The sequence below is a fragment of the Bactrocera dorsalis genome, chromosome 4 (assembly GCF_023373825.1).
Source record: "Bactrocera dorsalis isolate Fly_Bdor chromosome 4, ASM2337382v1, whole genome shotgun sequence".
NCBI classification, from domain to species: domain Eukaryota; kingdom Metazoa; phylum Arthropoda; class Insecta; order Diptera; family Tephritidae; genus Bactrocera; species Bactrocera dorsalis.
The window spans coordinates 648,254-661,796 of NC_064306.1; the positions used below are offsets into that span (position 1 = coordinate 648,254).

The following is a 13,543-nucleotide window of genomic DNA, read 5'->3' on the forward strand; positions in this document are numbered from 1 at the left end:
AACGGTGGTTGTAGCTGCCTCAATGCTTGATGAACTGTCTGCCAGTTAGTTGCAAGCATATTGTGGCCGGCAAATTCAATTAAAAAATTTGTTAACTATTCACCACGTACAACAACATAGAAGCTGTAGTATTTGTTTTTTTCATTAACTGTCTGTTTTGTCTGCCGCTGGCTTGTGGCCCGGCTTGAGGCACACATTGCCCTTTGCGTCATTGCGCAAACTTTTCAAGCGCACATGTAAATCGTTTATAGTTCGATTTGGAGTCTATTTGCTCTACACAATGGTGTTTTGTTGTTGTTGTTAAAGAAGAGCACAGCGAAATCATAACGTCTTTCAACATTTTGTTTACATGGGGAAACTTTGATGTTTCTCTTTGACTACCGTTTGTCGACTTTTGTGTTGTCTTCTCAGCGCTTTGTTATTTATTTATCAATTCTTTAAACTAAAATTCAATTTAAATTAATGAATTCAAATATAAAAATATAGTAATCACATATTTTTTTTAGTTTCTGCAATTGAAATAGCTTTTTATGTTTGCCCAATAAATCAACATCAAACTCTGCTATGAAATAAATAATACAGTTTGAAAAAAATAATTACACATAGTCACCCAAAATGCCACTCATATTGAAAAAAAAAATTGAGTTTTGGTTATAAAATGGTTATATATTGGTAACAAAACGGTTACATATTGCTTATAAAATGGTTACATATTGGTTAGAATACGGTTACATATTGGTTGTTTTGCATTTTAGGTGACGATATGTACACATCTTTAGTTTTTTATCAATAAACCTTTCATACATAAAAAACGTCTTCACCTGTTACCACTGTGGTAATCGCCATAGCTTCACTAATGCTTGAACGAAAGCAATAAATTATCAGATTTCGTTAAAAATGCCAAACAGCTGAGCGAGCAGCTGGCTACCGCGATCACTTTCGATTGCTGATAAAATCTTTAAGAATAAACGTGATAAATTTCAATCAAAAACACACAAAGCAAAAAAAAGGAGCACTATGAATTGAAAATGAGCAGAAAAATGTGTATCAGAACAAGTCCGGATTAAGCATAAAGGCGAGGCGTTAATAACCGCAAAGTCAAAATTAATATTAATGCGAAAATTTGCATAATTCAAACGACCATCAAGCAGTAAAAGAAAAAAGAAAAAATAAAAAAATGAAAATAGTGAAGATCAAGTTTCAAGTAATTCATTGAACGCATTATTTTTTTTTAACAAAAGCGAGCGAAAAAGCACGAGGCAGCAAGGAAAAACCAACACTAAAATTAAGAAGTGAATAATCACGCTGTCACAGCACACAAAAAGCGATAATAAATGATGGCACAGCGTAAATATCGAAAGAGTAGCGAAGACCATTGTTGAGCCGAACTGGCGGCTCTACAGAAGTTGACAGAACACATGCGCTATAAAAGAAGTTTTAATGACGGTAGCTGCTAGGAAGGGGCAAAATGCGTGAGAAAATGTAAATGTGAAAATATTGACACTTTTAGATGGTGGTAGGTCTTAGATGAGAAAAACTCGTGATTTAATATTTTTACTAAAATAAATATTATCCATTAATTACTCATGTTCTAGTAGATATCTTGAATACTGGCAACCGGAACTGGCAAAAGTTATGTTTTACACAATTGTGACGGATATTAAATTCTACATTCACCAAGTATTAACAGTATATGGACACTGAACGTGACTAAGAGGTACAGTAAATAAATAATTAGTAGATATTTTTTCGGGCTAAGACTCGCTCGCTCGCTGAGTTTGCTCGATTGCTAATGAAGAAAAGATTTTTAGCCGGAAAGAGCTTATGAAATGCAAGCACAAAGTTCCAACAGCTTAAAGTTCACTAGTTAAACTTTAACAATTTTGTGAGTGATCAATATGACTCCGATTTTATCAATATTTAGATAACATATCGGTTACATTTATGAGTTTTACTCTCAGCTCACACACTAAAATTAATTATTTATGAAAAAAAATCAAAAATAATTTTAAAAACTTTTCATTTTGAATTGTTGTCCACTTGACTAAGCTCCTCTGGTGTCTTTTCGCATTACCGCTTAAGACCAACACTTACCCACACGCTGCAAACATTAGAAATACAAACACAATGGAGAATTCCAAATATTTAAACGCTGATAGTGCAAAAATCGAAAGACAAACGTTGTTGCTTTGCTGCTTTTGACGCAAATTTGAAAAGTGTGTAGCAAAACTATTCGCAGGCGGCTGATAAGATATGAGCATACTTTAACGCAAAAATAAGAATCGAAATGAGACATGAAACGTGATAAGCTTAACAAGCTGGCGAGCGATAAATTTAGCAAGAGAGAACTTCGGGTGATTCGTGAAATTGCTAAGAATGCGACTAAATTAATAAAAGTCAGGCGAAGCTCACAAAGGCATCAATCAGTCTCAGCGCAGAAATGAAAAAAGAAAAGACTTTGAAAATCAGCTATTAACGCATGAAATGCATTTATTTGCTCCTTGCTTGAGAAGCGAAAAAATGGTGCTACTCGCCTAGCAACAATTCCACAATTTACGATCAATTAACCGCTGCATGTGTGAATGTGCGGTGCATAATTTATGCACCAACACACTGTTGCTGGCATTGCTTTTACAAATAACATATTTATTACAAAAACATTTAAGTGCCCAATTAATTGAGGCATTCAATTTTATTGTAACATATTAAATTCCTATTAAAAATCAATAAATGCCTGCCGACCAGCTCCACAATCTCCGCAAGTAGCTGAACGGCGGCAATAAACTGCAGTCATCTGATCCACAATATTTATAGCCACGCAATCCCTGACCTCATTGAACCAAACGCTGATAATAAACACAGACGAAGAAGAGATTTTACGAACGGCCACGCTGTTTTGCCTAAGAACTCGAGTGCCAAGTGAGCGCAAGTGGGACTCGGAAGGCTATTTAATGAAAACATAATAGTTGCATATATGAATATATGTATGTGTGCGTACAAAAATTTCATAACAATAACAAAAATTCAATGAAAATTCATAATCATTAAGAGGGACAGCAAGGGGCAACAAGCATACACTTATGCGAGTGCATAAAGACTGTGGGAGACTCTGGCGACTGCAGCGCTTGCATGTATAATTAAATATAAATATATAAAATTGATTAATTATCAATTAATTTTCTTCTTTTCTATGCCTAAGCCTTTATAAGCAACCAAAGGGTCTTCTTTTCTTGGCTTTATCAATTAAACACTTAATCAGTGAGGTCTTTGTGTACTAATTATATCTTGAAAATGATACATTACGTTTGACAAGATGTTTGTTACACCCAAAAGAAAACATGGAACACTCAATAAAATATATATGGGGTAGTCTAAAAAGTCTTTTCGTATTTTGTCAATAGATGTGGTTACAGTCGTATATCTTCAGTGCTGCCAAACACATTGCGTCTTACCATATAGTGCTGGAAAGGTGATAATTTAAGCTTCATTTAACCAAAAAAAATTAAATTCAGGGAAGTTGGAAAAAAGTTACGGCTGTTTACTGTCCACAACTGATAAGATTGAATCGAAAAAAACGGCTAGAACTGATCAACAGAAAAGGCTTCATCTTCGATCAGGACAAAGCTAAACCACACACATCTGTGCTGACTTGGCAAAAACAGGGAGAACTTGGCTCTTCCCAGCCAACGCATCCACCATATAGCCCTAATCTTGGACCATCGGACAATTCTTTGTTTCGATCAATGCAGAACTACCTTTTTGGAATAAAATTGGCTTCAAGAGAAGCCTGTGAAAATTACTTGTCGCAGTTTTTCGCCGAGAAACCAGAAAAGTTTTACACTGATGGATTAATGTCTTTAGCGGAAAAATAGCAAAAAGTGGTCGACCAAAATGGTACTAATTTGATTCATTAAAGTTTATTATAAATATAAAAAATGAAGTTTAATTAGAAATAGGAAAAGACTTTTTCGACTATTAAATATAAGTAAACATATTTAGTTTTAGAAATTTGTAAGTGTATATCACCCATTTCACGAAAAATTCTTTATAAATCCTCGTCATACCCTGTACTTACACGTGTAAGCGCCCAATACACGTACATGTGCTGTTTGCCACCGCAAATAAAATAAAACCAAGCACTTATGTGCGAATTTACAACATACATATGTATGTACGTGTGTGTGAGATTGCGAAATGTTGCGAAGGTCGTTCGTTAACGCTTATCAGCAGCCGTTTTTGCTTATTGCACCGCTATAAAGATAAAAACCAGGAAGTCGAAATTCCAAATATTCTCTAATGCCGAGCGCGAGGGGCTAAAGCCAGAAGCAAAACAAACGGTACAAGCGAAAATTCCAAAACTACGTAAGAAATTATAAATTATCGGTGATAACTTGCAGCTGATAACGGTAAAAAGCTAAATGTGTGACATAAGTGCGAGTGATATACAAACAATTACACACACACACAGCCGCACTTGCATGCAAAAGCGGCGCCGTCATTAATTGTAAGTGCTGCTGCTTGCCGTTTAAGTACCAAATATTGTAACAAAACGGCGTTTATTGCCTGGCAAGCATGCCACCCAATCGAAAAGTGACGCTTTACACATTTTTTTTTTACAATTTTTTTAATTTTCATGTTTTGTGACCCCAGACGACTGGCAGGCGATTTGTCACAATTTGAAAATGCAGCAGAAATTAAATGGAGCCCAAAATGAGTGCCCGCCTGAGATGCGTGACACTCACGAAATGTCTGTGAAAATCAAAATCAATTGACTTCCATTAAATGCACTTCAGTTGCAGACGCAGCAACAGCAAAAAGCAACAGCGAAGCATTTAAAAATTTTATTGTAGCGCAGAGAATTCATCAATCAAACGAGCGGCGACGCACGCATGCGCGCGAACACACCACATTGGCACAATTACAGCGCATTACGTCGCATTGGCCACACTTGTTGCATTGTTTTTGTACGCTTTGAAATGTCAGTACTTCAAATTAGCACAAATATAGCATTATCGCTTGTCTCCATGCATTTGTGTGTGTGTGTGTGTGCGTGCGTTTGCTGCTGTGGACGCTTAGCTGGCGCAATTGCTGAAGGGCTCTTTTGACACGCGTTTTTATTACACATGCAACATGTCGCAAGTGACATGCAACGCGCACTCAATTTTAAACAAATATTTTAAGACACTCAACAGCATTTTTCACACTTCCGCCCCACTTCCCGCCGCTCGCTTTAATGCTTAATGGTAAATTTATTATGTTTTGAGCGGCTGCTGGTCGTTTATGGCATTTGTTATTGTTGTTGTGCCATATTGAAATGTTTGTGCGCACTTCATTGAATTTAATTGAAAGCAACTGGAGCAGTTGGCGGCTAATGTAGGCGATTAAAGATGTAATGGAGTGACACAAACTAATGGAAATATTGGGTAGTCGAAAAAGTCTTTTCGTATTTTGTCAATATATGTAATATGTTAATAAATATGTTAAAAAAAAGTAAAAATAAAAAAAAAATTTAGTAGGTTTCCAGCACTTTTAGTAACTAAAAGAGTACTGAGTATGTTTTGAGAAATGCAGAAAATGATTCGACATATACCAAACCAATGTCATGCCAAGCTTTTTTGTTTAGAACGCATGAGAGTCATCAGCTTTAGCTCATTTTATTCTTTTATGTCCGAGTTTTTGTCAAATAACCGAAAATTGAGTCAATCAGCTGTTCGATCAGCTGTCAATTGCATCAATTAGTCAAGACACGCACCATACACGGTGGAAAAACTCGGTGAAGTGGTCAAGACACGAACCACAAATGGTGGAAAAATACGCTGAAATATCTGCCAGATGCGTACCATTACTTATTATTGATTTTAGTCAATGAATTTTGCTGAAACCTATCCGTTACTAACCAGTTTCGCGTCATTCATAAATCTTCACTAAATCAAAAGCTTTATTGACATAATCATTAACTCTAAATATGCATGCTTTGTTAGAAAAGGCATTTAAAAATCGATTTTACAACCGTTTAACAGAAGAACAAAGAAAACTACAATAATTCCGAAACAATGACAAAGTCTTTTGTCCAAACTTAGAGCAAAGACCACACCCGGTTAAATATTTGGCTAGCTGTAAGCCAATATTAACATAAAACCAATGGTTATGCAAACACATGCGCCCAGCTGAAGCGGATTGTAGCATATTACTATTAAGACCCAACCAATAATACCAAAAAAATGTTTGAAAGCAAGAAACTAACATTTTTTGAACGCTCATAAATAATAACAACGCTTTTTTGGCGGCGCGTCTTTACAGCTGAGACGAACGCATGCGCGTTGAGCCCCAAAAATAAGAAAACAAATACTCGTTGCTTAAAATGAAAGCGCAGCTAAACTAGCTCAGAATTATGTGAATATTTGTAACAATTCTGAAAAGTTTCACACGCCAGCTAAGAGTTTGCGTATCATAAACACACAAGCTCTTCTAGAAAGTGTGTGAGGAGGTGTTAATAATATATTACTAATATTAAAAATGACTGCTTATTAATTTTTCAACTGATCAGACACGTTTTGCTATTGTTATGGGGTTTGTAGTTGGAGCCCCCGCTGTGCTCTTGTAAAATTCTTTAAACTTTTATGATTTTATGGTTCGTTATTTTAATTAATTTTGAATGAGTATAAGTAAATTGAGCTTGAAAATTCATTTCTTCTAAGCATAGCAGACTATTTTAGTCTTTTAGTTACTTATTTTAGGAGCTTGCTTCAAAAATATCAAAACCATTTACTAAACATTTGCCAGTTTTTAAGAGATTTTTAAATAAAAGTTTATCAAACAAACTATATTTTATAACAAAAAAAATCATGAACTTGTAATGAAAATTTTCAAAAAAGTTTAATATAAATCTGTAAATCAGTCAAAAATTTTACTGTTTCCGGTTTTTCAACGAGTTTTTGGCATCTAAGAACATCATTTTTCACCAAAATGTGGCTCATCAATCTTAATTATAATCAAGTGAGCCAGCTAAACCACAAAAAAAATATCTAAAAAACAACGCGCTTAGCCGCTAATCCCTTGAAATGTTTCAATAAATAAATTTATCACTAATACAAGCCAGCCGCTAAACAAAAAATAAATAAAAATGTGGAAAATTTATTCAAAACACAAATTAAAATTTTAATCAAAATATGTATGCCGCCGCTTAAATAACTAATTGGACTCATTAAAAGGCGTTTATTTACAAGTTTTTGTTAATTCATTGCTTTATAATGAATCGCCGCTACACATACTATATTATATGTTTTGATTTGAAAAATTTATGTTATCTTTCTGTCTTGCCGCCTACTCTAGCACATCTTCCGCAATACAATAAATTTACATTAATTAATTACGAGTCATTTGTAACTGAAACGAGCACGCTACAATGGGTAAACGTGATACAATGGAAATGTTTAAACTACAATAAATTACATCAATTAAGATAAGAAGCTTTTCGACTTAAGGTGAAAGCTCTATTAGTACTCAAAAATGCAGAAGCTTTCACCAAGATTCTGTAATGCAATTTAAACAATTTAAAAAAAATGTGTTTAGTAAACCGCTCTGAATCAAAAAAAAAGCTAATTTCAAAATTCTTAAATTGTTTCAAATTCTAAGCGAACCTGTACGATATACATAATTTAGACAATTAGGTTGAAGGCTTTCACCTAAAATACAAAAGCGAAATAATTTGATTTGAAACACCACAAAGCTCAACCATATTTAAAACGTTGAAAAAAGCACCAAAAACAATACAAACTTAAATTTTGAAAAAATAATGAAAGCTCTTGATGAAAGCTCTGAGGCATGCTTTGGTCTGTGACGTTTAATAACAACAGAGTTTAGAGGGGATACATATACTACGAAACAGAATATTTTACGTTAAAGTTCATGGAATTGAAGTAAGTATAGAACATGGACCATCAACCGGAAAGATTTCACCTGAAATAAGAAAGCGCAGTAATTTTCTTCAAAACAACATAAAGCTTAACCATATTTAACACGTTGAAACAAGCAATAAAAGCTAAACCAACTTAAATTGCAAAAACAAAATAATGAAAACTTTTGATGAAAGCTTTGCAGCATGCTTTGATTTTTGAACGTTTGATAACGACAGAGACTTAGCATCACAATATTTTACGTTAAAGTTCGGCAAATGGAATAGAGTATCCATAAAAAGCTTTGCTAAGATGAGTATGTTGCCTTCTGCGCTTCCCGTCCAATCAACCAGCTAAACCGCTCTGAATAAATTTAACACCTATATTTGTTGCCGCCGCAGCCTCCCTTCTCCGATAGCCGAATCGATATCAATTTGAATTATTTATGCCGTTCAGCAATAAAAATGTGAATCAGACATATCGATTTATGTGCACAAGAAATTCGAGCTCAACGCGCTGGCTACTGTAGTGGCAGGCGCAACAACAACAGCAGTGCATATTTAGAAGAACAGGCAAAAGCACGCCAAGTATAGGCGGTAGCAATAAAGGCGGCTGATCGGCCAACAAATTGAGCAGCTAATGAATGCATAAACGAATTGAATATCTAATGAAGTTCATTATCAAATGTGCTGTAGTGGCATCGCCAAGGCAAGGGACATTTGAGATTCTAATTATGTTTGAAATGGAAAATATGTGGTGAAAAAATATGACAAACGTAAAGTCCGGTTACAAAAGTTGCTAATGATTTTCAAATTTCGCTAGAGGTATTTTTCAAATACATTTTCTCGCTTCGTGTGGCGCTCATTTTGCGTTCTCTTGGTTACGCAAGTGTTTAAATATTTTGTAGTTCATTAACACGTTCAACGGATTCGCATTTTTCGCAAACGTTTGCAATATTTGCCCAATTAATTACTTTTTTACTCTTGCCTGGGGTCATTTGTTGGCACTTGAGAAACTTTACGCTCCGCGCTTCAATTGCCGTAATTCGAAACGTAGCTCAACGCAAGTAAATGACATTTTCGCAGCTGAATTGTGGTTGCGGTTGCGGTTGTGGTTCAAACATTTTTCCCCACGCTGATTTGCATTGCAACAAAAGTTGAACGCCAAGTAGCGCTTTGAAATTTTTGGTGGCGAGTCTAGTATAGGAGGTGGAGAGGTAAGAGCGTAAAGCATGGAAAGGAAGTTAATTTATCTCCGAATTTCTGCGTTTCTTGCCATTGCCGCTTGCTACACTCTACTAGGTGCTTAACCTAAAGTTATCAGCTTCATATAGCCGAGGATGTGTCTGCTAATAGTGAACTTGGCTTGCACCACAAGTTCAACTCCAGATAACAGGTTTTCAGCGTGAATGTCAGAGTTTGAGAGGCAACAACAAGATGCATTGTAGTTAAGCCTACAAAGCGCATGAAACTGCACTCCGAAATGCATGCGTTCAGCATCCCAAAAAGTATTTTGAAATCTCATTCCATTTTGTGTGACCTTATGGTGGTTTATTTATCATTTTTTTCATGACTTTTGATTTTTTTTGTATTTTGGATTACACAATTTGAGTTTTCAAGGTCGCCGGCCAGCAGCTCATCGCTTACCAGTCCGTATGGTCTACCAGTAATTCAAAAGTACGCTGCTCCGTTGCTTTTTGTCTGATTTAGTGGTTTCGGAATTTGTTTTGATGTTTTTTCATTAAGATTTTCAAGTTTTCTGTTTATTCTTCGTGCTGTTGGCAGTCGCACTTTTCAACACGTTTTTCTACTATTATATCTGCGGCTGCTTTTAGTGCGCCGAATTTCACTTCATAAGCTACCTGTTTGCCCGATGTTGCTTATATTATATACTTGGCTTATACTATTCAGACATTTATCTATATTTAATACTTTGTCATCTTTCTGCTACCTTTTTGGCTTGTGTTTTTGTGCTTCTGCTATTCAAAGTGATAACATTGTCATTAAAATCTGGTTAAAGACATCTTTTAAGTCTGTCTTTTAATGATTATTTCAGTGGTAATATCTCACTCATTCAAATTAAATTTTATTGTTATTGATTATGTTCGTATAAATATTCCATTGTTGTTGCTAATTGATGGTTGTCAAATTTGCGAATTTAAAGAAATTCTAGTAGCCAATTCCGGTTGTCACTGAAGACGGCTTTGTGTTATTGAGAGGCTTTATGTTGGATTATTGTCAAACAATTGTAAATAATGAAAGCTCTTTGGACATAATGAAAGCTCTGTTGACATAGTGAAAGCTCTATTAAGATAATTAAAGCTTTAGTTATTGTTATTGGGAGGCTTTATGATGGATTATTGTCTAACAACTGTAAATAACGAAAGCTCTCTGAACACAGTAAAAGCGTTATGAACATAGTGAAAGCTCTATTAAGATAATGAAAACTTAAACTTTTATTCTATAAACAGCAATGTGACTTACTTGCATTTCAGCTTAAATAATTTGTGAAAGCAAAATAAAGTAGAAATTTACCTGTAAGTAAACAAAAATAAATTTATTAAAAAAATGTAAGAAATGAAAAATTGGTAATTATGAAGTATTAAAAATTTTATTCAAAACTGAAAGCAGTATACATGAAATGATAAAATGACATAGGAAAAGTTCAAGCACTGTTTCTCAAAGCACACAATTTAACAAGTGGAAGCTCTAATGAAAGCTTGCCACAATTTATACAAAAGAATTTTTTCATTAGCTTAGACGTGATTAATAACAATTATTGATTTGAGAAATTATGTCTATGATAAAAGCTTAAAAATGTGAGAGAGTTGAAGTGGACAACTTTGATGAAAGCTCTGATGAAAGCTTGCCACAATTTTATGCATACGAATTTTAGATTAGCTTGAATCAGATTTCTATTAACAATGTTTGATTTTGAATTTGAAAAGTTGTATGACAAAAGCTTTAGGAACACGCTAAAGCTTTTACTACTAAATGAAAACTTAAACTACTTTAAATATTTCGAAAATTATTTTGAAATGTTAGGACGTTTACTTAAAAATAAATTTATTGTGATTTTGTTGCAATCGATGCTATGTGATAGCTTTCCAAAGCTTTTGCGATTTTCACTAACTGTTAATGGCAGATGTAGGCATGCTAAATAAACAATTGCGGCAGCTGCCAATAAAAGCAAAATCATTGAAATTGCCGGCACTAACAAATGGTGTATATTAGTCATAGAAAAATCGGCGAATTGGGAAATACTAATTTGAAACAAAACTAAAAGCTAAAATGCAAAAAACCAAATAAAAATAAAAGCATGTAATTGAATCAGCGACGAAAGTCCATTAGAAGCAAATATATGCTCGAAAGCTGAACAAACAATAAACGCGGAAAAAAATTAGAATAAAACATAAAAATAAATTATAAGTAATGGGAAAATCTGTTCGCAGTAAAGCCGATCGATTTGTGTGATCGTGAAACTGACCGGCGGCCAATGTGCCGCACGCTGCGTCAAGGCGCGCCACGCAGCCACAATCTGTTACTTGCCGCTTTTTATGCCGAATTTTGTTTACACGCGCTTTAATGTTTTGCCAATCATTTTCGATTTTCTTTATTGCTGCCCCTTTTATTTTCTCTATTTAATTACAGCATATTTCTTACAACAAACTGCTTGCTGCGCGCTTTGGATTTGCGCCAAGTTAACGCATTGCTTGTAGCATAGAATTTCGCCGCAATGAGTGGCAAACAACAATTGGCTCATCGGCTGCGGGCTAAAAATACGACTGACGCTAACGATGAGTGGCAAGTGGCTTGGCGGCGTGTAGACGCATAGCTGACGGGTGTGGAATGAAGGCGTGTGGCAAGTATTGAAAAGACATTTTTGAAAGGTTCGTCACGTTTACAAAAGTCAGCAGCAATGGAGGGTGTCTAACAACCACTAGAAGTTCGGGAAGGTGTATATTATAAAGATTGAGGCACCCCAACATTGTTGCGAGGCTAGGGTTAGGGCTTGATAGGTTCTGAGCAGATTTTTGGAGGCTTTAGGGCAGTTATAAAAAAGATATTATTAATATATTTATAAATTCTGACAGTACCTTGGACTGAATGTGTCAAATACTAAAAAATAGTAAGTTGTTGTGGTCGCTTTCGAATCCTATGATTTCTTCACACATAAAACTAGAAACATAGAAGTTCATTTCATTAGCTTTATATAGCACGCCCGTTGTTCCTCTTCACTGTCACTTTGTCAGCTTCAATTGGCACACTCATTCACCATGTCGCACAATTGACTTAATCCAGACGTTGCGACAGTACCATTGGTGCCACATACGCCGCATGTGAAACACTTGCAGCAACAAAGCAACATTTGTTTACTGAGCACTTCACATCGATGCAGAAATGAAGTTATACTGAGCCCCATGCCGCCGTCTCACATTGCCAGCGATGCTGCGGCGTTTCTGCTGTGGATAGCAAGCGGGCGTGGCGCACTGCTCGGCTGCAGACGGAGGCCAGACTACCAACGCAGCGCAGGCGCAGCCCAAGCAGACTCATCACTTTAATATCTTATGATTATTATTATTTCTTTGCGCTGCATTAAAGTCCCTATCGCTAGCGGAGTGTGGCGCAGGAGCTGCACAGTCTTAATAAGTGCGCACTTGGTGTTGTTGTAATGCGTTGTCTGGTCGATGAATTTGCGTTTTGCGCATTTATCTGCGCGATCACTCCCTACAACGTTACTACGATTGTCAATGCAGGCTGCTTTGTATGTCTGTATGTCTTCGATAATTATAGATGGCAAATGTCAGCGTGTCAAAAGTGGTAGAACATACAGCTCGAGCGACTACTTGACGCTTGGCAACTCTATAGGCGCACATAAATACCAGTTTAGATATATAATATACATATGGGTATGTAGGTATAACAACATCGCCGTCTCAAATGCCTTACTCTTGTACATTTATTTGTGCATAACCACACACACACATATACGCATACATATGCTACACACATGAGTTGGCTATGTAGGCAAGTTCACAAGTAGAATTGGCACAACAAACATTTAATGGTGGCTATTAAATGCTGCGCGCTATCATTAAACAAAGTCCAAAGTAATGAATATGAATATTAAAATGGGCAGTGAAATGATGAAACTTGTCGCCGTTGATACAAAGCACAGCGCTCAAGTGGGCAGGAAACATTAGAAAAGACAAAAAAAAAACCAAAAGAAAAAAGTAAAAATGCTGTAATAAAATTGTGCTTGTGCTTTATGTGATTTCTAAGTAGGGGCGGGTATAAATAAAAATAACTAAAAATTCTGCAAATTCAAACAATTTCGTTGCCATATAATTATCAAAACCTCTTACAAATGGGTTCAGTGTAAACGTTATTGTTTGGATTTTAGTATAATTGTTTTGACGCTGTTGAATGAAGGCGCCTATAAATTAATGGCAAAAGATTAATTTGTGCTTATAGGTGGCACAGGGAATTTTTAATAATATTTTGAAAAAATATAATAATTTTTTTGTAATTTAAATTTTTTTCCAAGAAAATTTTTCCAAAAAATTTTTCTGTCTTCAAAAATATTTTTTTAAAATATATATTTTTTTCATTATTAATACTTTTTAAAATATGAAATAATAAAAAATT

General features: G+C 35.2%; 1 protein-coding gene across 37 annotated transcripts in view; it reads right to left on the reverse strand.

Annotated features, from left to right (window-relative positions):
* LOC105230483 (basement membrane-specific heparan sulfate proteoglycan core protein) overlaps nucleotides 1–13,543 on the reverse strand; it is a 150,821-nt gene that overhangs the window by 123,027 nt on the left and 14,251 nt on the right. The window lies entirely within an intron of this gene.